The sequence below is a fragment of the Dermacentor albipictus genome, chromosome 8 (assembly GCF_038994185.2).
Source record: "Dermacentor albipictus isolate Rhodes 1998 colony chromosome 8, USDA_Dalb.pri_finalv2, whole genome shotgun sequence".
Taxonomy (NCBI): domain Eukaryota; kingdom Metazoa; phylum Arthropoda; class Arachnida; order Ixodida; family Ixodidae; genus Dermacentor; species Dermacentor albipictus.
In genome coordinates this window covers 56,241,722-56,268,259 of record NC_091828.1, presented here as the reverse complement: position 1 = coordinate 56,268,259, position 26,538 = coordinate 56,241,722, and the positions used below count along the sequence as shown (strand labels likewise).

The 26,538-nt window shown below is 44.3% G+C and overlaps 2 long non-coding RNA genes across 5 annotated transcripts; one reads left to right on the top strand and one right to left on the bottom strand.

Annotated features, from left to right (window-relative positions):
• The first annotated feature begins 477 nt into the window (after nucleotides 1-477).
• Nucleotides 478-26,018, top strand: LOC139048789 (uncharacterized). 3 transcript variants are annotated; one of them, XR_011507939.1, is made up of 6 exons: nucleotides 478-1,418; nucleotides 2,273-2,397; nucleotides 9,536-9,598; nucleotides 16,912-16,962; nucleotides 18,352-18,463; nucleotides 23,417-26,018. It is a non-coding gene; the product is annotated as an uncharacterized lncRNA (long non-coding RNA). The 3 variants fall into 3 exon arrangements; XR_011507940.1 differs by lacking the exon at nucleotides 18,352-18,463 and having other exon boundaries at nucleotides 483-1,418; XR_011507938.1 differs by lacking the exons at nucleotides 16,912-16,962; nucleotides 18,352-18,463 and having other exon boundaries at nucleotides 1,133-1,418.
• On the bottom strand, nucleotides 9,633-16,905 carry LOC139048791 (uncharacterized). Of its 2 annotated transcripts, none has more exons than XR_011507946.1 (3): nucleotides 16,603-16,905; nucleotides 15,624-16,572; nucleotides 9,633-10,046 (listed from the first exon to the last, which is right to left on the bottom strand). It is a non-coding gene; the product is annotated as an uncharacterized lncRNA (long non-coding RNA). The 2 variants fall into 2 exon arrangements; XR_011507947.1 differs by having other exon boundaries at nucleotides 15,624-15,927; nucleotides 16,292-16,903.
• Nucleotides 26,019-26,538: the final 520 nt, after the last annotated feature.

The window sequence follows — 26,538 nt, the reverse complement described above, 5'->3', positions numbered from 1 at the left end:
TTGATTGTAAGCGCAGCTGCGACGTACTTGATTCGCTGTGTTTCGGAGCTTGCCGTGCCATCTCCGCACAACATTAGCAGCTGTACAAGATTTGCAAAGCCTCCGAGATTCGCAACGGGCAAGAAGTCTCGGAGGTTACGTAGAACGGAGAGGCGGCAGCCGCCGCTGCCTTCTGGCTGACCCCGCGTCGGTTAGATTTTTTTCCGATTTTGCCTTCTGTCGCCGTTCTCTCCGTTTCGGAGGCAATACAGCCTTGTGTGTAGGCAGTAGGCGCGTTTCTCTGGCCGTGTGCCAGGCGAGCGTAGTTCGAATTATCCGTGAGGGCACCTTCTCGCGTTCGAATTAACGGACTTTCTTATACATAGACTTCTGTGGAGCTTGGCCGGGCCAAATCGTACAGTTCGAATTATCCATAAATTCGAATTATTGAAGTTCGAATTAATGAGCTTTCATTGTAATCATTAACAAACGTGCTCCAAAGAGGTGAGTTGAACGTGTAGCACGGAAAAGGGAATATATATTGGTACATTCCTATTTGTACTATGTAAATAGCTGTAAGCCTTCATTAACTTTACTTCAAGTTTCCGCCGCGTATAAAAAATAAACACGTGAAGAACCGCCTAGTGTTGACAAGCAGGTAAAGAAGCAAGTGAGGCGTGTAGAATCTAAGCTCCAGTATTAGTTAAGTCCCCGTGCTACTGCCGAGCGTTTCTGTGAGGAAATGCAAAAATTCGATATTATACCATGAACTACTCGTCGTGAGCTAACCTGTTTTAGCGGAATAAAATCAACGTGACTGCTGTAGAAGTCATATATAGCCAGCTTTGTGACATACTTGTTGCACCGCGGCAGGTATGGTATCATAACTGGATTCCTATAGGCTATGCTTTTGCGATTGTCTATCCGCGTATGAAAAACCCGCAACGGGCTGGTCTGCGTCGCTTCGGCTGGCACTGTAGCGCTGCCTTCGAGAGCTGCATTGTTGTCTAAGAAATTAGCTCTTTGAATAAATGTTCTCAAAGGAAGACGTCGTAAAAATATATTTGAGACGACCACCATAAGTATACAAGCAGAGAGAACGAGGGCGAACAAACGAAAACACCGCAGAAAGCGCCCGGACAACGCCCGAACTGTAGCAGACGACAGGCGAGAGTCCGTGCCCTGACGTCACGCTAGCGGCGCTCGCAGCGCCGCTCGTGTTCGTTCTCGGGGCTAATAGCCAAGCCGATCCACGCCTAAAACTTCCCAAAATGGCCGACTGCATCGTCGACGTCGTTAATACACTCTAATCGTTCACTTGATTTTTCGCTGCATTGGAAATGCAAGCGGTTAATTTCGCCGAGTGAAATGTCTCGACGCTTTTCAGCGCCCGTCTCGTGCTTCTGAATAGAGCTTGCGGTATTGGCGTGAACAGACAGGCAAGTGGACGTATTTATTCTAGTTATTGAACAGTTGCTTATCTCACCTCAATGCGAAATTCTTGACTGCGTTCTCGAGTTTTGTTTAACGGTAATGAGAAGGAGTTAGATAATGCACAGAGGCAAGGTTTTGTCTGGTCTTGCAGGAGTCCCAGGTGCTTTTTCCGCCGCGTACACTGTCGCAATCGTTACACGTCTGAGAAACCAGACTGGCGGCGCATAGGTAAAGCCGGCTGCCACTGCTAGCCACAGTCCCCTACCTTGTCGCTATAAAGAGGAAATTTGTACGTGTACTAAGTGTACGCAATGTTTCTTTGTTTAGTATAATTTGGCGGCGCCTCCAGCAGACAAAATGTGGATACCATACTGCTCCTTCGGTTCGGGCTCGGCAATGCCTCCGCGTGGAGGGCGCGTTTAAGAGGAAGCTTTAGCTCGGGTGTTCCAATCTAAATACATGTAAACGGAGTATTCGTTTTTCTCGGCAACCACTGCACCAAATTTGACGAGGTTCGTTACATTTAAAACAAATGCTTAGAATCTAGAATTTCTGCTGGGTACACAAAAGATTTAAGCGAAACAACTGATGCAAAGCGGGGCATGGTGCTTTCAGTGCCCAATTTTTTATAGAACATGTAGTTTTCCATTATAAAGGGAACTGTAATGCGATGTCTTTAAGTAGGGGTTGTCTTATATTCAGAGTCGACTTATGTTTCAATATGAACGGGAATGAAGTGTTACGCAAATCTTCTAACGAAATTTACCCCTGCTGTTTAGTTTCCATATTGTGCGTAGAAGAAACAGTGCGTGCACTTTCAGCTGCTCAGTTTATCTTCAATGCTGCTCTCATTTTGTAGAGTTCATCACATGTGCATGTGCAACACATTGGCGGAGGCAATACGAACTGCATTTCTCTCTAGCTGGACAAGTCGGAATGGCAATGCACCTTGGAGAACAAGACTCGAATTGTGAAAGTCTGGTGGTAAGTCAGAAGTAATATATTTTCATTTATATTTGGTGTTAACTTTCCAGCGCAAACTTTCTATCCTATTGAAGAAACATTTAGCCCCCTGTTTGGCCTGTTTTTTGAGGGCCTTACATCAGGCCCCCTAGCAAGTTTTATAGCGTCCTCGATCACCTTGCCCCGAGGTTGCGCTGAAACCAGAATGGTGCGCCTTGCACTGCCGTGGTGGTGCACTGCGGAGGGTCAACATCGAGGACAAAACTGCACCCATTGCAGGGTGCTTGCATGCAGCGCTATTTTGCCCCTGGCGCGCAAGACGTGCGCGAACGTGCGCGCGCGCACATTTTGTTGTTTGCAGGTGCTGAGCATCTGCGGCAAGCGCTCAAACCTTGTCAAACTGCATGCTCCGACATACCTGGTTGCAAGCAAACACCAATGGATCTTATAAATAATCCTGGCGACCCTTTCAACGAACCTGTCCACTTTCGGCCGCTCTTCACCACATTGTTTTTGGACGAGGTCGATAAGCATGCTGTCTTCGCTGTCCGAAGAACTTGAAAAAAGCTCATCGATTGCGGCAATTAGCAGCGCTTCCTTTCTCATTGCCGACATCTCCACTGGCTAACTCCGTCAACTCCATTGCAACCGCAGCTATCAGGCCAGAGCATCCACGGTTCTGCAGTCGGCAGTGCGCGCGCGCGTCCCGCAGTGCTTGCTGGGATTGCACCCCGGCGCACCGCCGATTTTCTCGGTGCGAGACGGGGCAATGGAAAACCGCTCCAACAGGGTGCGCTTCCGGTGATCGAGGATGGTCGGTGCGGTTGATCGAGGATTAAAGTGCGCAGCAAGGCGCCCCGGTGCGAGTGATCGAGGACGCTATTAGTTTACACTGCAATTTAAAGCTTCTTGAGACCCGAATACAGCCATGGGACATAATTACTTTTCAAGCTGGTTATTATTGCCTCCAGGCATGTTTCGAACATGAAAGATGTTTTTTTAATAACATAGTTTTAAATAACTGGCATCTTTTTTAAATATCACAGTCATACGTAGACAGGCTAAGAGCTGCATCTCCAAGTAAACATCTCATGCTCGCTATGGTAAAAACTGCATTTCATTGCCTGAACGCAGAGGTGAAGATGGAGTTATGTGTAGTAGACTGTTACTTGGCTGCTGCATCCTGGATTTTCATGCATTAATGAGGAATTCAAAACAGACTTCAAGGTTGCGTCCTGCTGTTTGTGACAATGCAGAGGTCTACATCAATTTAGTGTGAAATTTCTTGAAAGTAGATGAGAAGAATATGAGTGAACCACTTTCGACAGTTCCACATGCATTGGACTTCATATCCACGATGAATGTTTGGAGTAACGACTTCAGACTTCTGGCATTTCTTTACAGAAATAATCTTTTAAACTGGTTTATTATTAGAGGAGACAGCAGAAATTGAATGCCCTCTTACCACACCACCATGAGGTGAGCATGACTGCCAACAGAGAGACACTCTGCCTCGAGTAGCCTCCGCGAGCGACGTTCCTTCCTCGTCTTGTCACATACTTGAGCCGAAGAACCACATTGGGTTCACGTGACTAGCACCACCCGCTTTTTTTTTCCTTATCCGGTTTTGTTGCATGGCACATTTTCCACCGTGGCATTGCGCATTCTGAATTGGGCGATTTACCTAAGTAATGCGTCATGGCGAGCGACACTTTTAAGACTCTATTTTGTTTGTGTTGCCTTGACTCTGGCTGGGTGTGGCACTTTCTCGAGAGGGAGGAAAGTGGTGTTTCATTTGAAATTTCAGCGGTCTGCACAGATTTGTCGTGAATACCTGTGTCATGTGCTGTAAACTTAAGAACAGCATTAAATACATTCTCTTAGTGGTGAATGCAACGCATACTTATCTTTTGCGCACAAAGAAAATGTGAACAGTGTACAGTGCTCCCACTTCTGCGTCAGTCTGATAAAAAGGCCAACAAAGAGTGATACTGCACTAAATCAAGTATCTTGAAATTGGGAGACATACTAGGGATGCTTCTGCAGCAGACATGATTGGCCAGAGAGGTTAACAATGTACAGCTGCTTGCAGTGACCATATGCACAGCACCATTAGTTTTGTGCCATGCTATAGTTCTATCAAAACCGCCTAAAATTCTTGCAGCTTTTTAGGAAAGCATTAGTGGCACATAACACTGTGCCTATTTTTCCTGTTTTTTGAATGTATATTTTGCTCCCACGTAGCTGATGCGACTCAAAGGTTTATAGTCCTGAAAGCTTGTTTGCTTTGTTATGAATGTTAACAAAAACTTACGTGTGCAAGCTTACCCCTGCCCACACTAACGCAGACCCAGTGAGTTTATTTAGTATGGAAAGCTAAAACAATGTAGTGGCTGCACTATTGTTATGACTCTGTCGTAATGATAGATGTTGCTGATTTTATGAAGTGCTTGTTTTCATCACTCAGGATATCACCCAAAATGCTAGGAGGCAAAAAAAAAATATATAATGTTCACAAGATATGGTTGAGTAGAGGCTGGGTGGTGGCAGCCGATTGAGGGAACGAGCTCGCCTGCGGATCTTGCGACCACAAGAGGTTCAAGTAGATTTTATCGCATTAAAGTGCAACAAGTGACTAGAAAAAAAAAAAGCCTGGGCATGTCATCAAAAGATACCGTTGGGAACAAAAGTCTATGGATCTACACGCACCATGAAATACCCAAATTTTTTTTCTTACTTGCCATGTTGGCGTACACTGGTCCACAGTAAAGTTGCAGAATGGGGCGGGCCCTCCGTTTCATTCCTACTTGACAAAGTTGAGATTTCTTAATTCCACTCCTTTTAACTCCCCAGAATGCCAAGAGTTGTACTATTTCTCCAACTTTAAATGAAATTCTTACTATAGTTGTTTACTAGTTGTGCCTTTCAACAAAAAACTTATTTTTGAAGTTCTGACAACATTGCAGATAATGTTATGCTTCTTTAACGAGAACATATTCGCTTTGTGACCTTTTATTTTTGCAGTGCGTTGCTAGCTGTATAATCTCTCTCATATCTACTCTTTTTGACAGTACATGCATGTTACCTGCGCAAGTGTAATTCATGAATAAATAATGTGATTGCAGAATATATTCAGTAATGTTTATCTATAATGGCATCAATTGGGCAGATTTAGTTGGAATGGAACTGGCACAGTCCTGTAGTGCTAAACCTTCACTAGAATAAGACTGCAAAAACAGGTATCCTTGCCAATTACTCTAAACTAGACTAGGCCGAATTTTTTTACATTTATAAGTTTTTACTGAATACTGGCTCTTTCAGTATCTACCTATAGGTCACTATCTCTGCCGTGGTACTTACCAACAAAATGGTATTCTGCTTATTGTGAAATTCTGAAGTCCTGGAGACTGTTCCAATGACGAGCTTTAATTGCACTTAAACACTAACCTTTAGTTGCCAAGAATGATTCTATTTAGCAAGAGCATGCTTGGACTATGACACAAGGATGGAGGCCAAAAAAGTTACTGCCCTTCCACTGCTGTGAAGCGGGGTGCAAGCGAAGCTTGGGATCTGCTGCTCTTTGTAACGCCTCACGGCGAGAGCGGCACATCAACGTTGACCCCTTTCTCGAATGAGTTCCCGGTGGCATCAATCAAACATTGCCTGTTCTTTGGCCAAACGCACAACACGTGGCCTGCTCCCACTGCCATTCCTTCAATGCAGCCTGCTCTTTGGCAGAACAGACCAAACGCGGCCTCCCCATCTGACTGCTGGGCCTGAACTGGTGTCAGGCACGCGAACACACCCTTTCCCTTCTCTGGAGGAAGGGGACGCCCGTGATTGGCTCATGCCATGCGCTGCTTCTACTTACCCACCTTAACCCTTTGAGGGTCGATTTTTTTGGCCACATGCGACCACTCAGTGTCGATTTTTTTTATTGCACATTTAAATTCTTCAGAGGGAGCTATTTCGAAAAAAAATTACTGTAATTTTTCTAGGGTGACCGTAAAGTGAGAAAAAAATGTTTGGCGCTGGCATAGATGGACTGTTTATTCATGAAAAACAATAAAAAATAGCAAATAAAGTTATAAGATTTTTAAAAAATTGGCGCATTGTTATACACAATGTGCACACGAGAAAAATACACAAGAAGAATGCGCACACGAAAATTTTTTGCAAGTCTCAAATGTTCCTTTTGCACTAATACTTCTTCAGCGTGTGGTAGTTCTTGAAGCATGGCTCCACGCAGAGCGGTTTGTTGCACTCAGCGCGCATGTACCTTGTGTCCTCGCGATATTTTTGCTGCCAAGTGGTGTTGGCGCAGACATGGCACCTCCTCTGGGTACTGCTTCCCTGAGCAGACGTGGGAGGCAACTTCGGAATAAAGGGCCAAAAAAGGAAACGCATGCACGGCGGCATCCTTCGTATGCGGACCCCTGTGAGCAGCAACCGAGCGGGTAACAGGCGGTCACCCTTTGAGTGACAAGAACGAGATAGCCATCAGTTTTGCGAGCAAAAGAAGCCGAAACCGCGTGCGGAACAAAACCGAAACTAACCGCCGCGCGCCCGCGAGCGCGCCAATGCGCGAGCGGTAGCAGACGCGCCGGAGCAAGAAAAAACTATAGAACGAAAATTGAAAGAGAGAGACGCGAGAAAAAAATTTCATGTATTCCCACATACTAGCACCACATGCCAGGCAAGAAAAAGCTATGAAATTAGCGCGCGTTTTAAACGTACAGACGGCGCCGTATATTTACGGCGTCGACCCTCAATGGGTTAAAGGCAGCATTTGATGAACTGACGGTGGCTGAATCGGTTAGCGTGGTGGTCTCGCAATCCGGAGGTCGGTGGTTCAAATCCGCAGCCTGATAAGCAATTCCTATTTTTGCGCAGCTTGGGTTTTTTCGCGCGGTAACACCGACACCAGTGAGGCAATACAAGCTTCTGTTAAAAAGGTTGCAAGTGGTTGCATCTTGTGCCCGTTCCTGTATCAACAGGACATTGACATTCAGTGTTATTTTTCACTGTCAGAAGTATCCTCGAAGAAAAAAGGGGAGGGGGTCAACACTAAAGAGACAACGTCGACGTACATGGTAGTTGAAATAAATCGATGATTAAATGTTGATTATGCTGTCATGTACGACGCGCAAATTGTTAGATGGATCTGCCGAGCTTCAAGCTCACGTGTCAGCACTCTCACTGGCCTGTTGAGCATGTGCAGTGTCGGTAAGATTAGCATTTCCTCTCTTCATGGTGGATCCACACGACAGACGAAATCCGTCTTTTTCGCGACGGACGGCGCATCACGTGACTATGCGTCACTGATTTGTACCGTCCGCGCGTCGTCCGCCACCCCCACGGACGGAAAATGCCGTGCTATTTTTCGCATCCGGATTTTGGGAGTTGAACGCTGCGGATTTAGCCTAGCATGCTCTACAGTGTGGCAACAAGCGCGGCTTTGGGATCTTTCTGAAACAGCTTCATCGCTGCTGACACCATTCATGTCTGTTCGCGAGCATGCGACTCTCACAAGAGCGACTGAAATGAACCTGAGCGGACGAGGTAACTTTGTTCTTACATCTTGTGGAGCAGTTCGCCGCGTTGTGGGATATGACTCACCGATAACGCGGACATGAGAGCGTAACAAGACCTCTTTCGATGAAACAAGCACTCGTCATCATCCAATTCGGACAAAACGACAGCCATTGCGGCCAACCGTCGTTTCCTTTCGATTGCCATTTTCATTCAGAGTGAAAAACACGTATGACAAAGTCTTTGTTACACCGATGGCGCCATCTAGAGTGAGTAGAAACAAGCAATCATAATAACTTACGTCCACTGAGATCCGCCCGGGCCGCCACAACATCGTCGACGCCATGTTCAGCCATACAGCCACTCTAAGCCTACACGCCGAGAATCTGAGTATCTCTTTCAGAAACGGTGCCCACTCATCACGAATGGATTGCTGTCGAAGCTTCTGGACACAAATTTAAACCAAATACAAGCCTCAGTTTGAAAATTACGGGTCACACAGTGGACGACGACGACTTCACAGGTTCGAGGCGGACGGCAGTCGCTTCGGGTGGTGCCGCCATGTTTATTTTTCCGGCGCGGTCGTCTGCTCAGTCTGTCCATCGTCTGGATGGGCGGCGGATTAAGCATCTGCGGCACAGACTTGCGCGGAGCCGTCCGTCGTGTGGATACACCATCAGCGTTGACTGCTGCATTGTGGCGTGGTGGAGCACTGCCATTACGAATCCCCTCACAAACTATGAGCTACCAAGCTGCACTAAGACCAGTTTCACGTCTTTGCGCACTCAAGAATGACAGCACGCATGCATGCGCACTCAGATGTGCATACATACAAATTCTTGATTACGTCTCTCATTGTATTGTTACACTAAGGTACGTTTTAATACTGGATAAAATTGCTGCTTAATTTGCACATCACATAGCATTAATTATAAAAAATTCAGCATGTGCATATTATAGCCGGCTATAAAGGAAAAAAAGTTACGGGGCTCCTTCCAACACATCATGCTATGTTTCACAAGCTGTTCCAACAATGAAATAGAGATGATTACACAATGGTGGCCGCTTTTCATAAGTTAGCTTCGCTGGAATACATCCGTGTTAGTGGCAAAGCATACGAATTTGGTTTCGTGTCGTGGTGAACTGTGCAAGCTATTTCCGGCCCAAATTTCTTTTTAAAGAGTTGCACGCATTCACCATCATCATCATCCTATCTTAAAGTTCAATGCAGAACGAAGGCACCTCCCTGCAGTTATCATTGTCTTGCACTAGCTGATGCGAACTTGTGCTTTCAAATTTCATCATCCTTGGCGAAGCTTCCCTTCCCTTGGCGCCCATTCTGCAACTCTAATGGTCCTCTGGTTATCTACCCTATGCATTACATGGCCTGCCCAGCTTCATTTTTTCCTCTTAATGTCTACTAGAATATCGACCATCCCCATTTGCTCTCTTATCCACACCGCTCTCTTCCTGTCTCTTAACATTTATCATTCCATTGCTCTTTGTACGGTCCTTAACGCGTTCTCGAGATTCTTCGTTAACCTCCAGGCTTATGTGCCATACTGCATGCTTAGAAGAACAACGTGTCTACCAAGTTGACATTTTCAAATTCCCTGATTTTTTTCAGGTTTTCACCAAGTTTCACGTCAAGATGAGCTGACACCATGTCACCTGATGCTGTCACTCTCTGGTAAGCATGTTAAAAAAATAAAAACAATGCAGTTTGGACAGTAAGGAGTAGTGTTTATTTTATTCAAAATAGAAAACTGAAACGAGGGGTTTGTAAAATGCACAGCTACTAAAATATCTTCGAAAGAAACCCGGTGCCCCTTTACTCTGTGAAGGCTGACCAGCGAAGCTGCGTATGTGGGCCCCTTAATGGTGAACTGCACCTCTGCTGCGGGTCAGCCTGGTATTGCACTACCTATGGGATTGGCCCATGTGTGGGGAGTGCTTAAAGCCTGCTTCATTTCACCACCTTCGGGATCAGCCCACATATGGGGAGTGCTTAATGCTTGCTTCACTTCTGCCTCGGGTTGGCCTGGTATTGCAATTTCTTCAGGATCGGCCCATCGTATGAAAAATTGTTGGTCTATGCGCGGATGCGATCCGCCAGATCCTCGCAATAGACAGCTTCACTGTAAAAAAAAAGTGGTCTAGCTCAGGGCAAATAGTCGAACATTTTAAAATGCAAATAAAAAGAGATGCATACAAAAGCAAATAGAGCTATTTGTATCAACTGATAGCAAGCTCATTGGTATTATGCCCGAACTTTGTCACATATCAGATTCTCCAAGCAACTGGAAAGTCAACCTCAACTGTCCTGAGATACTCTCAGACTGCACATAATGCCTCAGTGTTGCATTTCACTGCACTGTTTAAGGGGTTTATTTTGGTGTGGATGTGGGTAACCTGCATCTTAGTGTCAGCCAACACTTTGCTTTTTGAGCTCAAGCTCCTTCAAAGAGGCGGCGGCACAGTTTCTTTCCCCGTCATTCCTCAAAGCAATGGTCCTTCCTATTCTTGTCCTCGTTCCACAGCGTGTTCGCCCCATGGACCATTTGAAGCATCCTTTTGATCAGTTGTACAGTCCGATTTTTCAGAGTCCCTAAGGGCCGCTACAATGTCCGAAAAAATGAATGCATGTCTTTTACTGCCCTTAAGGGCCCAAATCGCCACAGACACGTCCGAAAAAGCTCTGAAGGTCTGCCAGTACACTTATTAGGCATATAGGTGCTTGCACTGTGACAGGCGACGGCAAGTGCACGTATATGTGCTGCGTCCCATACACTTCACCGCGTAGCATCACTGTGCTGAGGCAAAGCTGCCTTTCGAGGACCAGCAATATGCAACGCGCCGTGCTTTACGAGGATTGCAGAGGCAGAGTGGGTACCATTGCTGACAGCGGTGAATTCTTTCAATGAAAAAGACAGCACTGAATGGCAAGAACCATAATAGCATACCTAGGCCTAGCGTTCCCGCCATGGTGATTACAGTGGCCAGTGGATCTGCGTGTGAGAGTGTCAATTCAAGGTGGCGAGATAACACGGCGGTGTTGACTTTGATTAATGCCATTTCAAATCTGCAGTTGCAGATCAATGGTGAATATCTCGGCAACAGTGGGGACAAATTACTAGTGACCTTGACCAAAAAAGAGTTAGAGTGTGTTTGAAGATTAATATGCAGAAGACAATGTTCAAGAATTCACATCGCCAGTCAGCCTCTAGAGTCTGTACAGGAGTAATTTTACCTAGGTCAGTTGCCCGCAAGGGACCCTGATCATGAAAAGGCAATTTACTTAAGAATAAAAATGGGTTGATATGCATATGGCAGGCATTACCAAATTATGGCTGGGAGCTTACCACTGTCATTGAAAAAAAAAAATTAAATTATGGGGTTTCACGTGCCAAAACCACTTTCTGATTATGAGGCACGCCGTAGTGGAGGACTCTGGAAATTTCGACCACCTGGGGTTCTTTAATGTGCACCTAAATCTAAGTACACGGGTGTTTTTGCATTTCGCCCCCATCGAAATGCAGCCGCCGTGGCCGGGATTCGATCCCGCGACCTCGTGCTCAGCAGCCCAACACCATAGTCACTGAGCAACCACGGCGGGTGTCATTGAAAAGAAAAGTGTACAACTATTGCATTCTACTAGTGCTAACATATGAGGCACACATTAGAATGAGGTAAATACCGTAATTAAACGTTGTGATATATGGTTCTTGCTTGAAAAGTTTCCTAGGGCAAGCATAAATGGGAGCTGTTGACACGCGATCACACGTGTTGAATGCATACATTGTTTCCTAAGCATCGCCGAGGTAGACGTGCTGCCACTAAAGGGGTCGCTATTGGGTTCACCATAGGGGTCAACAGCGAGTCACTGTTCCAAGTTCAAATTATCCTGCGAAGGCCAATTTTACGATCAAAATAAGAGATTCGGGACTGTAGAAATGTATGACTGCTGGCCAAGACCTTTGGCCAGGATTGAATTACCCGGAGTCGAATTCACAGAAGTCGACTGTACCATATATAAGGCAGTGGACTTCGCAGCGAGAATGTATCTCCTACTACACATAGCAGAATATTGGCATACTGCAGTGCTCAGTGGCTGCAGAACAGTAGACTTTGATCCCGGCTGAAAGTCCCAGCCGACACACGTGCATTTCTATAGGTCCAAACTTTAGTTATTTTGATACTAAAATAGGCCTTCACCCAATAATTCCAACTTGAGCAGTCGGCATGCATGCCGACCCCTACAGTGAACCCAATAAGCGACCCCTTTGGTGACACACCTCAGAGGACAGTAGATGTGTTAAACAGACTTTATCTCCTGCAGGAAATGCCTATTTTCTGCCTGCCCAGGAGGAGCTCCAAGCAGTAATCACAGATCAAAACGTCTGATTGTGTTATTTACCCATTTCTAATGTGCCATCTTTAACAAAACTTCCTTGGCGATTTTCGTATGCTTTACCGCATAACACGAATGTATTGCGGCGAAGCTCACTTTGGAAAATTGGTTGCAATGTGCAACACATTGGACCCTAGTCCATTTTTTTTTAAATAGAAATTGTGTGCGCATTTGATTTTTCTTTCATTTTAGGGGCTTTTGTCCTTTCTATGCTAGTTTACACTTTGGACACACAGACAGCGGGCGTGTGTTTCACTCTGGGGCATGTTAGAATCTGTACGTAAACCATGGCAAATAAATCAGTCATGCGTGTTGGCATTTCTTCTGCATCTTCTTAAATTTGACCCACCAAATAATTCAATCTGTTTCATCAGTCCCGTCAGAGTCGAATTAACGGAATGAAGTTAACTGCATTTTGCTTGCTGCTCAAAAGTATGAGCTTGAATAAAAAACATAACATTACAACACATAGGACATAAAGGAGACAAATGAAGTGCTGCAACATGTGCCAACTTGCCTAAGTTAGCACTATATAAGCTTGAACCCAGATGTGCCAGCTGCATTAAGATTGTGACAAAATGTAAAATCGCATGTGTTGGAGACTGAGTAGGTTGGCTTTCCTTCTTGAAAAAGTGTTGCAGAGTGCCTGTTAAGGATTCACTGATTAATGCTGTCAAACTGTCAACAAGGCTGCCAAAAATTATTCTTAATACAACCCTTTCATGGACACAACAAGGTAACAAATTGTTTTGTGTGTGAAGCATTAAGAGTATATTCGTGATCAAATATTGTTCTTAAAAAGTGACCTCAACGAGACAGCACACGACACCACACAAGATCTAACTCGCTGTGTGAGCCCGGACTCCCTCTCGGCAGGATGGGCAAGCGAGCGCGATCCCCTCGTCACTTACAACGATCTCACCCACCATTACAAGTTAGTCAAGAGAACCATGCTGCTACCACACAAAGCGCCCAATAAAGCACAAGAAGTCATGTACAGGTAGCTTCAGACGGGCACCTACCCATGCCCGGCCTTCCTGCACAAAATCTTTCCGGATGCGCACCCTCACAATGCGTGTCTCTACTGTAAGGATGTAGCTAGCCTTGATCACATGCTCTGGGCTTGCCCCCTGGTGCCGGGACCACCAAGGGAGAGTGGGACCAAGCTCCACACAGCTCGGACCTTGAAGCACAGCTCTGGGTTGTCCATCGAGCCTGCGACGCGGCGGAGGGGCATGGCCTCTCTGTCTTGACGTGGGCTTGGCCCGCTGCGCACCAATCGCATGTACCAACGGACCGCAAGAAATTTATTCATCCATCCATCCATCATCAAAGCAGTTGTCAGAAAACATACTGCAGGGAACAGCTAAAACACTATGCATTTCTCATTATAGTGATATTATGTGTGCGTGAGTTTAATAAATAGATAACTTGCAGGCGTGTGTATGGCAAATTCAGATGCTAACTTCACCAAAGTCATAAAAGCACACAGCACTCTACTTAAAAGAAATCTGAGCATTTGGCCACTGTTGTGTCACCAATGTGCACTGTTATAGCCGTCTTCATTACCAAGCAGAAATACACCCAACAAACTATTTTTTGGGCATGCATGAGAATTTGGGTATCTTTGCAACACAGCCACGTACCTCATAGAGGCAATTAATTATAAGGACAGCTGAAATTTTGGATTTTTGGAACCATTGTTGAGTGTTGTATAATGCCGGTTTTCAAGCGTCAATTTTGCTGCAATATAGCTTGCTACGGGAAGAAGCTTATGCAATGTATCGTGGTGAAGCATACCAGCAGTGGAAAGGGGCCATTGTAACATGGTATGATTTACATTTCTTTATTTACACACATACATACTCTCTTCTGTTACAGCACAAGCACCAAGAAGCCTAATAAGTGTTGTGGTTGGTTTACAAAATTAAGAAAAATTAAATTATGGGGTCTTGTGTGCCAAAACCACTTTCTGATTATGAGGCATGCCGTAGTGTGGGACTCTGGAAATTTCGACCAACTGGGGTTTTTTAACGTGCACCTAAATCTAAGTGCATGAGTGTTTTCGCCTTTTGGCCCCACTGAAATGTGGCGGCTCTGACCGAGATTCAATCCTGCAACCTCGTGCTTAGCAGGCCAACACCACAGCCACTAAGCAACTAGGGCGGGTACAAAATTAAGTTCCTTGCCTATCCAAACAAAAATGTTTGCAACATGATGTGCATGGTATACCGTCCTTGGGAAGGCAAGCTTACTTGGTTGCTGTTGGCTTTGTGTCTTGCTTCACTCTTGAGCAGCACTTACTGACTGCACAGTAATAACAAGCTCCACCAAATGGCTAGATTACTTCTGTACTACTCCAAATGTCCCAAAATCTTTTGGAACACGAAGTAGAAAAAAAATTCTGCTCCTAAACTGCTCCAGAATGACAACTTTGTGCTTGAAATCCTAAACTGTCTTGACCACCACCACTGAGGGGTTGATCTTCAACATCACTTATGTACTTAGATAAAATCTTCAGTAACACTTACTGGTTGTCTAAACATTTTGAAATGGTTTCACAGGTTCTAATTTAACACTTGTTATCTGCACTTTTTAAAACATAACAGTGAATAACAATTTTGGTATCAATTTCGGTAACATATTTCAGTATTCTACAGTTGATTTGGAGGATTATGCGCCATCACTGGTCTGCAATTATGGAAGTTTAGAGATAAAAAAGTGGGGGCAAGAATGTCTACGTTTTACACATTGTCGTTGTACAGAACAAAACCTATGCAAGTTGCTATAAAACTTATTTATATAGTATTTCAAATTACCCAAAGAGAGTATGTAAACAGCTGGGGTTTCATAGTTCTAGGTTCTTGTTATGTTTTCGACTAGCACCTCCCTTTAAATGGCAGTAAAAGGCATGCATAAATTTTTTTTTTGGACTGCCTGATTTTCTAAATGTTTTGTTTTTGCAGTCCTCAGGGAACCACCCCTTGCCGCCAAGAAAAAGCACCTTTGACTGTAGCAGTAATCAGTGATTCGCCTAATTGGCAAACAGTTCAGGATGCCAAACAGCCTCGAGACAGCTGTACCTCTGACAGAAGGCACTAATACACAGTGCAATGCACTGTTTCTGCACTTTAGACTGTGGGATTCTCATCCCTTACTCTTGGGTCAAAGGGACGACAGTACAGTAGTGCAAACAATCACAAGGGAATTTATTGCACGTTTCATAGATCAATGCCTGCTAGCCAAGTTGCTATCCACAAAACATGCCAATGGGCGCGCGACAAATCGCGGAAGTCCGACTCACCGTGACCGGATAGCGAGCGAATATGTTTGCCCCTTGCTGGATCCCAACGCCTGGTTGTTCGTGTGCACGGTCACGCGAACGGTGGCTCTTTCACACAAGGCCTCACGAGACGGTCTTGCAGAAGCATGGATCGGTGCACGCGTGGCACGTCCGCGCTGCTTGCCGTCCCAAACCAAAGAGGAAGCGTGTTCTCCCTTGCGCCCCCAAGTAACCCTGCCGTGAGGCGGCGTTGGCAGTGCAACACTTGCGCCATCTCTCGCATGGCCTGGGGCCCGCGGCGAAGCCGCAATGCAGGAGACGGAAGCTATACAGGAAAAACAACATATCAGGGGACGTGCGACAGTCGCGCATCCCCACAAGACAAATGTGATAAGAGCTGTATTATGTGACCTATCATAACTGCGTGGTGCCAATACAGACAGGATATGCAGGGCATGTAGCGATGAGGACAGTAGCAATGGAATGATATCACCAGTGTACAGAGCGATGAATTCATTCTTGCTCTGTTACTGATAATCGAGAACTGCATCAATTAAAAAATGTGAGAAAAATTAAGAGAAAAATCATGTGTGAAGGAATACTACTCATCAAATCTATTGCAATTATTCTCAGACAGCATTCCCTCTTTTTTGCTTTTATTATTAGTGCATTTATATAGTACTGCTCACCTGCTGTTCCAAGTGTTCCATCGACACATACACGATCAGTTCCAAGCCTCTTGAAAAGCTCCTGTTGTGGTATGGTCATGATGACTAGCATAAAATCTGTCATCCAAAAGGTCCTCATTTTTTTCTCTAAAAGAATGTCACTTTTTGGTGTTTAAAGAAGAGCAATGGGTTCTCCTTTTCACTATGCATCCTCTCAACCCAGAGTTGCACGCTCACATAGTCATTATCATGCAGCCGCTCGGTCTTTGAGACTCTGGCATCCCTCATTATGTTGCGGAGACCTCTGGCATCCCTCATTATGTTGCGGAGACCCTGCTTGCTTAACAGGTTAATGCGGTGCAATGTCTCATCCACGTTGGACTGCACATTATCCAGTACTGCATCAATGGACACGCCTTCTCGCAGCTTGTCTTGAGAGAGTAGAGAAAAAGTGTATATTAGTTGAAGCATAAGTAACTATTACCGAGCACGCAAGGAAGTGAAATGGGCACTGATGAACATTTTTAATATCATTATTTAGAATTCCTTTAATTGAATAATGAGTTACATTGCCTTACAAAAACATTTTGCAATGGTGTGTGTTAAATAGTTCAAGCTGTCGCAATTTTTGTTCTTTTTAGGTCAGTTCTTTGCAAGGACATGGTGCTATGCAGCCTTCAGCTGCTGAAGAGGCAAGATTACATTTCTGAATTACACTACACGATTACATTACATTTGAAGAGGCAAGATTACATATTTAAGTGTTTCAATTTTTGGTGTCATTGATAAACCGTCATAGGGATTATCTGCACCAGTGCTATCAGGTACGTAAGTGAAGAAATTTATTGTGTGTACCAAGTTTACAGCTAGGCTGCCAATTTCATCCTTCACTGTTGGTAACCTTGTCCGCACAAAAGACATTACTGAAGCATTGTGAAAGCATTGCACTGGACTGGACATGTGAAGATTGTGGTTCATATCCTACCCAGGGCAAAAATGTCTTCCACTTTTATTTCCTTTACTAAATATTGCCATTATTTACAATTTCTATCCTTCAGTTAGAACTTCATTTTCCAATTACATTCCATAGCAGAAGTTATTGCCACTTCCATAGTGGCATGCCACCATAGAAGGGCAAAACAGAGTCGGCAATCGAAAACGTGCAGCATTTCCAGATTAACTTAAATATAAACATCACTGTTACTGACTGCATTGATGGACATAATTTGATTAATGTCAATATAAAAATTTTCAATTAAAGCTTTCAGCAATTATTTATAGAGTTGATTTATCAGTCACTCATCCATATTTACGGAGCAGACACACCTGTGAACGTATGCTTTGAAGGCTATGCAGTCATGTGGGTTTTTGAGTTAAAGGTATTATTTCAGTCAAGTAGAGTACTGACTGGACACTTGAAGCTGTTTTACGAGTTCATGTCTAATACCCAGGGTGTCTACCAAGTTGACATTTCCAAATTCCCTGAGTTTTCCAGGTTTTCCCCGAGTGCCATAGCAAATTTCCCTGAGTGATGCAGAACTATGTTTTATATCAACACGGGCTGAAACCATATCACCTGATGCTGTCACTCTCTAGTAAGCACATGAAAAAAAAAGCAACTTAATCCAATTTGAATACTAAGGAGCAGTGTTTATGTTATTCAAAAAGAGAATAGACGGCAGGGGTTATTAAAATGCACAGCAAATAAAGTGTCTTCGAAAACAATTGCAAATAGGGTCGGACATCATCAAATACGAATAAAAAGGAGATGCATACAAAGGCAAATATTTTCTAATATGAGCTATTTCTATCAACTGATAGCAACCTCAGTGGCATGAGGCCTGAACTCTCACAATTGAGATTCTGTCTCAACAGCTCGTAAGTCAACCTCAACAGTCCTGACATACTCTCAGCCCGCGCACAACGCCCGAGTGTTGTGTTGCACTGCTTCAAAGAGTGTATTTTGGTTTGGATGAGAGACACCTGCATCTCGGCATCAGCCAAAACTTTACTTTTTGAGCTCGAGCTCTTTCAAAACGGCGGCAACAAGCTTCCTTTCTCGTTTATTCCTCAATGCGTAGGTCACTTCTGTTCTTGTCCGCCCCAAGGACCATTTGAAGCATCTTAATCAGTTGCACAGTCCACGACCGATTTTTCGAGCTCCCTGGGGCTGCGAAAACGTCCGAAAAATCGGTCAGTTGGAAAAAAATGAATGCGTGTCATTTACTGCCCTTAGGGGCTCAAACCGCCGCAGGCGCGTTCGAAAACGCTCTGAAGGCCTGTCGGTACACATATTAGGCATACCTGTGCTCGTACTGTGACAGGAAATGCCGGGTGCCCGAGTGCGTAATTTATACATACTGTATTCCGTGGCAATAGCCCCTTCCCACGCTTGTTATGCTTCACTGCAATACTTTTCCGTAAGCTTTACTGAGTAACATTTCTGTACAGAGGCGAAGCTGACTTTCACGAACCGGCATTATGCAACGCAGTGTTTTCCAAGTTTCTAAGCCAATCGCAAGGACCACAAAGGTGGAGTCCGTGCCATTGCTGACAGCAGCGAATTCTTTCAATAAAAAGTTCGGCACCTAATGGCAAGAAGCTTCGTAGCGAACTTCGAAGCAGCTAGGCCTAGCGTTGCCGCAGTGGTGGCAACGGGTGCCAGCGGATCTGCGTGCGAGTGCCGGTTCGAGGCGGCGAAGTAATCAAAACGGCAGCGGTGGTGCCTTTGATTAATGCCGTTTCGAACCTGCGGTCGCGGCAAAACGTCCGGAAAATCGGACGGCAAGGAGTTCTTACGTCGGAAATTTCACACGTTCTGATACGTTGACACTATGGGGTACGAGGTGGCGCCGCGAAGCCGTCCAAATTATCAGGAATCCGGAAAGTCGCTCGTTGACTGTACACTGGCAACTCCTCCTGCCAACGACAGGGCGTCAAAGACGAGTCATTACGATTCCTGTCTGCTACTCGAGCCAGCATTACCGCGACTTTCGACCCTTTCAATAAAATTGCCGCTAATTTTCCCTGATAGAGGCCCAAATTCCCTGAGTTTTCCCTGACTTTTTCCAGACTACTCAAAATCCCTGAGAATTCCCGGTATTCCCGGTTGGTAGGCACCCTGAATACCCCTGTCACATGGCAAATCTAATGTCATTTACAACGAATGACATTTCCTGATAATGCCATTTCTTTGGTGTCACACGGTAAAACGTAAGGACATTTTCGGAACTGACATTTACAAACAAATGACTTCGCCAAAGTCATTTGCATTCGTTTGGAACTGAATGCGTATCCTCGACACCACAAGTTTACCAGTGTTTTGCAAACAGTACATGCTTCTTTTTTGTTTTAACAAGAAATAACTGTTATTCTATCCATTTTATTACCTAATTATTGCTTTAACGACATTAAAGTCCATCACGTGCGTAAATTCAGAAAACTACTCTCAGTTTAGTGACCAGACAGCCCTCTTTCGCTGCAGCAGTTGTGTTGGTTCTCACCGGAGCATCGGCTGCGGCCACTTCAATTGACTTGGCGTAAAAGCGTGCGCGTGTTTTCCTGTGGCACGCTCCAAGAATGAGGATATTAGAAGCTCACATGCACATCAGAACGGCGATGACATGCAACTGCCCTTCTCTTACCACTTTAGCAGATGTAGCGGACGCACGTATCGCTCTCTTCGCCCTGTTGCTTGCCTTAGCTGGACTCGACTTCGTTGGCAATGTCGACAAGTCAGTGATCAAACGCTACGGTTTGAAAGCAACGATCACATATTCTAGTGGAATTTAGCATATTGGAAAATAATTATTGGACAAAAGTGGGTTTGAGCCGTGTCTTTTTTTTACTATCGTCATTGTCATCATTTTCAAATGACAGTTTTCGCCGTGTGACAGCGCACTGTGATAATGACATTAATCGCGAGAAATGTCATTTGTTGGAAATGACATTAGATTTGCCGTGTGACGGGGTATAAGCCTAATTATCGTGATCATTCCAATCATGTTTTATTCACATAGCTGATTCATGAGCATTCAAAATATTTAGGTACCATAGGTGCCACTATTCTTTTCATTTTCGTCCAAGCGTATTATACAACAGTGTAACTTATATATGCAAGACCAACATGAGATAATCTTTTTCTCCAGCAATGTGCTTGCAGTTTATTTTGCTTGCTAGAATGTGCGGCTCATGAAAATTTTTTTTACTTAAGTTTATTGCCCTGAAATGGGTAAGTACGACATTTTAGGATAAGTGTATAAACATGCACAATCGCATTTCACAATGCTGACCCAAGTTAAAATAGATGCATCTTATACAATGAGTTATATACACATATTTTTTCTTTGAAGGTTGTGAAAAGAGGGGGAAAGGGGGTGACTTGTACAACAGTTCAAATTATAGTCCAGAAAGTATGGCACATGGTTTGTGAGCCCTACATATGGTAGAGTAAAATACAACTTGAGCTGATGAAAGTTTCACATGGAAAGCACATCTGCTGTGGATGACCTACAGTAGTGGTGAGAGGTCGCAGTTTCATCAATGTCTGTAATACTTGCACATCAGTTTCAGCAAAATGGCAGACATAATTATGTACAATGCACCTTAAGTAATCCCAAGTGGAAATTATTCCAGCTTACTGCTATTTTGAGACATTGAATCCCACTAGGATCATAAGTCATACCAATCCAGTTAACTGCAAGCCTGAAAAATAAAGCAGAAAGAGAAAAAGCCACAGTCTGCTGCGTGGCCTACAGTGCACCAGGAGGCACTACACCTTCCTGCTTGGTACATGAAGTGATGCAAACAAGTATAAAATAACTAAAGTCGTTGCCTGCAATAAGAATAGCCATATAGGTCAAATATAGGCCACTGGCTGTGCCAAGGTAGTTGTTACCACTGTGAAATTGGAGAGCGGTTCCCTTTTCTCTATCTCTCTCTCTGAACTCTTCAGGCATTGATACAATGTAGCAAAATGATAAACATGTTTATGATGTCTTTAACTATAATGCCCTGCAGTCGGTAAAGGTGGCCTCGAATTATGTGGAAATCATTGAATTTCAAATGCACTAACATGTGCTCCAATTTCATTGCATGGTCTGGCATGAGTATTGCCTTGTATTTGGGATGTTGAAAACTCAACCACTCTTTATGTATTATAAAGCAGAGCAAAAGCGGTTTCTTACCAGCAATAGCAGTTCTTTCCGACTTGGACAGAAAAACACGACCCAGTTCAAAGTCGTGGCCTCTGTGCTTGAATTGGAAAACCACATACATACATGTGTTGTCTTCAGTCACAGCCATTGCCGCAAAACATCTTTTTCCACACTTAACACTTGAAGGCCGCTTCAGCTTTTGTTTACTTGTAGCTGTGGAAAAAGATAACCGGGTGGTTTATTCTAACTTAAGCACTGGACTTCCAGCACATGCTTAATGGTGGTTCTACTACACCATTTACACCATTTAGCTACTATTCAACTTGCCTGAAACCTGGCTACGTGAACGGCGCAAAGGTGCGGTATTTTCACGCTTTCAGGGCAACGCAGCGTTTTCAGCAGGGGTATGAGAAGAAGACTTAAATATAGGAAACAAATAGTGAATGTGCAAGTAATTCAGTTTGAGATGGATCATCTACTAGACTTTTCAAATATTGAGTAATATTTGCAGTAATGCAATGGATTGCCCGAGGTCAATGCATTGCATGCAGCATTTCAAGGGCACTTGGTTTGTCTCTAAACAAGAACACAAAACAAATCTGCGTTTTTACATGCCAATACCACGATCTGATTATCAGGCATGCCTCTCTCAGTAAAAATTCGTCCTGGCTGTCAACACCAATCGAAGCACATACTATATGCAATGCTAACAGGGTACGGTGACAAAAGCAGCATTCATAGCAAGCACAATGGCATGCGCTGAGACCCATTGACCACTGGAAGGCACACAGTTTGCATTGCATACATGTGTTCTTGCACGTGGTTCAGAACTGTATGGCAATTTGTGATCCTTTAAGTACAGAAACTAACTTCTGTGCACACTTGTGATGGTTGTTGACTTGTGAAAAGAGGGGGAGGTTACTTGTGCCAGGTTCAAATTATTGTCCGGAAAATGTCGTATATGGTTTGTGAGCCCTGCATATAGTAGAATAATATGCAAGTTAAAGTGATGAAAGCTTCACATGGAAAGCAGATCTGCTGTGATCTTATGCACTCATACAGCAGTGCTTCATCAGTTATCAAAAACCCATACGAATGATCTCGGAAACAATCGCCAATCGTACCAATATATTAACACCATGCTTCCTGCGACTGCTTGCAGCCCATATCACAATCAACAAAAGCTAATTTCATGGCACACTACCCTGACCATTGGCCCTAATCAGCACCGCTTCATCAGGTCGGTTGGGTATCAGCAACTAAAGCTACAGTTAGCTGATGAATCGACTCATATCTATTTGCAGAGGCCAGCAAACCACCTTGTAACAAAAGAGTGCATGGAATGGTAGCAATGTTGTTTGTGTCCACCACTGCCATCTTTGCATCCATTTGTGCTATGGCCCCTCCTTCTGGACGCCGTTCATAGCCTCGCGGCAGTCTCTTGTCGAGCTTCTTGCATTGTTATCGGGTGTAATACACTTGTGCATACGCCATAGTGCATATGAAAGCACATGCGTCATTTGCAATGCACATAAGACATTCACCTTCACTTCTTTTGTTATTTGTGACAGAGCGAATTGTTTTAGTGCAGTTGTAATTTCTTACCTCTCCGACGCCTAGGCACACAGCTGCTTTCATTAGCCCACAAAACTTTTATTTAATTATTTACAAAGGCTTTCTACCTACTTAAATAAAAGTACTTGCAACATACTGGCATGGTACCAATTGGCTGGTTCTGGGTGTTAAAATTTTCTTAAATGTGTAAGCATCTCTATGCTTACCAAACCTCCATCACGCAAGATAAAAATGTGGGCCGACCCACGGCGGAGGTGAACAGCCTTCAAGCACTCAACAAAGTGAAAAGTGCATACAATATAGATAGAGCATGCAGCAGCAAGTGGCTTTACCTTTGTTTTGCCTGTCGCTACCACGAGATCGAAGCAGCGCTCGCAAATCTCTCAGCACACACCGCACCGTGCCCCTTTCGCAGATCGCTTTCAAGATATGGGCCCGCTCTTCAAGGCAAAGCGACGAGAACACGGCGTTCAAGATATGGTCCACGCAGCGCATAATGGTTTGACGTAGATGGATAAGGCACTAAAGAGCAGTATCAGCTTGTAATGATCAGAATGTCATCAGCACACCTGGTGCTGCCGTCTGCAGCAGTCCGTGTTGCTGCAATGCTGCTGTTTATACCGCTCATATTAACTTCCATAACACTTTTTTTTGTTCAAGTACTCTAAAGAGCCCAGGAGGCATAGGGGTGGGGGATGTTACGATTGGCCAGCGGGGATAGTGACCTTCTGGCTTCGCTGCAATAAATCGCTTCGTGAAGCCAACAACACGCCCCCTTCGAATAGCCCTTCGGAGCCAGTAAGGCTAGACACGTTTGGCGGACAGGATTGTTAGCTGGTTCGCTGTCACCTTCAGGGACCAATTGGAGCAAGAAAACTCCTGGAAATGTTTGTTCTATGGCGTTCCCCCATGTACTCTGGTAAAAGTCACAGTCATGACAGATTCAGCAGCTAACTGCAGAGTCAGCTCAGGAACCAAGACGTGCCAGCTTGAGTCAAGCGCGACAACACCTGTCTATGAGGCCCCACTCATTTTGGTGTGTTCAGTAAAACAAAAGTGCAAGAGAGTGTGTGAACCTTCACCCTCAAAGGCGGGTACTTCGACGACTTTGGACGCTTTGGTTGGATGAAGGTTGGATGGCAGCTTTCCCTGGCCTAGGGATCTAGTAAGGACAGAGAGTGTTTAAGCATTTTCGGCTGTTCAGTGTGCATTTCAGTCATGCTAGACTGATCAGATGTAATGTTCTCCACCCTTCATGTAGATATTGTAAATAAATCCCCTACTCCTCATTCTTAATGAGAACAAGTTCCTCCCTTCAACAACATCCTTAGCATGAATGAGTCGAACAATGGTATGGGCCAGGTACCCTTTTCATGGCAGACACCAACTCTTACAGGGATTACAATGAAAGGAGCAAAAAATACCAAAAGTACACAACTAAACAAGAAATATGAATTGGAACAACATGAATTAGTGCAAAAAAATGACTTATTACAGGGTATATACAGTGTGTGAAAAAAACATAGTAATGACAAGGTTCAAGGTTCCTAAAATACTTGCCTTATCACAATGAGCTGTTTCACATTACAAAACAATGGAAAAAAATTTAAGTATAGATTCCTAAACAGGAAAGCAAAATTGCATATTAAATAAGAACATCAAGAAATGCAACTGGAACAGAACAGCAAGGTAAGAGGTAGTTCAGATATCTAGGAACAACTTCAAATTATGTACAAATGAGTCGTGTCAGATAGCGAGGAGGAGAGGTGAGTGGAAAAACAGATTAGTGTGGGCGAAGATGGGTGCGATTTTAAGTTGGTGATCAAGCCGTCAAGACACACGTCACAAGCTAGTCTGATATTTAGAGTAACGTGGGACAACCGATTGGAGTAAAGTTTATGAAAGAAGGACAATATTGTCAGAAGCCTGCGTATATTGAGAGAAGCTAAATTAATTTAATATTTGATTTCCGTAACTCTAGATGTATGCGAGTAGTTTCTTGTGATGAAGCTAGCAACCTTATTTTGCAAGGACTAGTTTGTGTTCGAGGTAGGCCTCGACACAAACTAGAGTCAGAGTCAAGTAAGCGAGAAATTTTGTCTTGGAGTTAGCCGGGTGCAAATAGTGCCTTATGAAGCCAAGTGATCTGGTTGCTTTAGTAGAGTTTGCCGTTTTTACACTCTGCTAAGCAGCTGAGCGGAAGCGCGAATGCACATGCGCCCTCCGCTTAGGTGCAAGCGGGCTGGCGGAGTCAGAAACACGGTCCGCTTACAAGCTGCCTGAGCAGAAGGTTGCTGCCATTTTTTCCTAGCAAGGGTGGTCGATGCACACACCCACTCTGGCTCGTGCATCAAGGCACCTTGCCTGCCTTGCTCTTTACAAGATAGATTTGCACAGACGAAGACTTATGTCTGCTAGAAGGTGCGCATGCTGACCTATTTGAAAACCTCGCAGCGCGGGAGTATGTGATGCACGCTGTGCAGCACGTTAGCATCAGAAAGGACCAGATTGGATGCAAAATGCAAGCTCGCTGGCTATCACGTGGCATTCCCCAAGATGCATTCCAAGATGGGGTTTATTTTCCACTGGATAAAATGGACCGGTAACGCATTACAAGTTCATGTTTAGATGCTTTATGGACAAATAAGCTATATGTTTTCGTTTTACTTATAAAAGTTTTACTTATAAGTTGCCGAAAAGATGCCGATTATGTAAGTTTCATCTTTCCAATAACGTAAATTTTTATGAGAATAAACAATGTTGTCTTTTTCTAAAATTGATGGGAACCTTATTTCTGGATCAACCCTCGTATGTCTATCATGTCATTAACGTAAATGTCGAAGGGGACCTAAAATGCTGCCCTGTGGGACACCTAACAATATTGCCCTGTCGAAGGAAATACTATTTCCAATGACAATGTATTGCCTGCAATCAAGCAGATACGAACACAACAAAATGTGTCATTCCGTGTACACCGTTGGCAGTGAACTCTGTTAATAAAATCTTGTGTTGCATTGTCAAAAGCCTTGCTGTAGTCAATAAATATCCGGACCACTAGGTTTCATTTTTCTAGCTTCTTGATTAACGCCTGCTGAACAAGCAGTGCAGTTTCTGTAGAGCAGGTCATCAAAGCTGTTTCTCCATCGCCAGGGTTCGTGTCATGCTCTCCAACCATGATTCCTCACTCCTTTGTGCCCTCCAGAGGGGCACGGTCATGGGCCCCCCAAACAAGGGGCTTAAATCACCACAGCAATTAAATTGCAATTTTTTGCTTTTAACATGCTTCAATGCAATACATTGCATAAGCTTCCCTGCTTAACTCAACTGTAATGCGGCAGAGGTGACTTAAGGAACACTTTCTAGACATGCCAAACAATATGTGCATTCTGGTCCGAACTACACCTGACTTAACATTCCGACACGTCGGCATATGGATGGCCCTTGTGCAGTTTAAGAGCACGAATACGCATGCTGGTTGTGGCTTGAGGAAATGTGATTGCTTAAACAAGTTTCAATGCCAATGCCCTAGACTGAGCT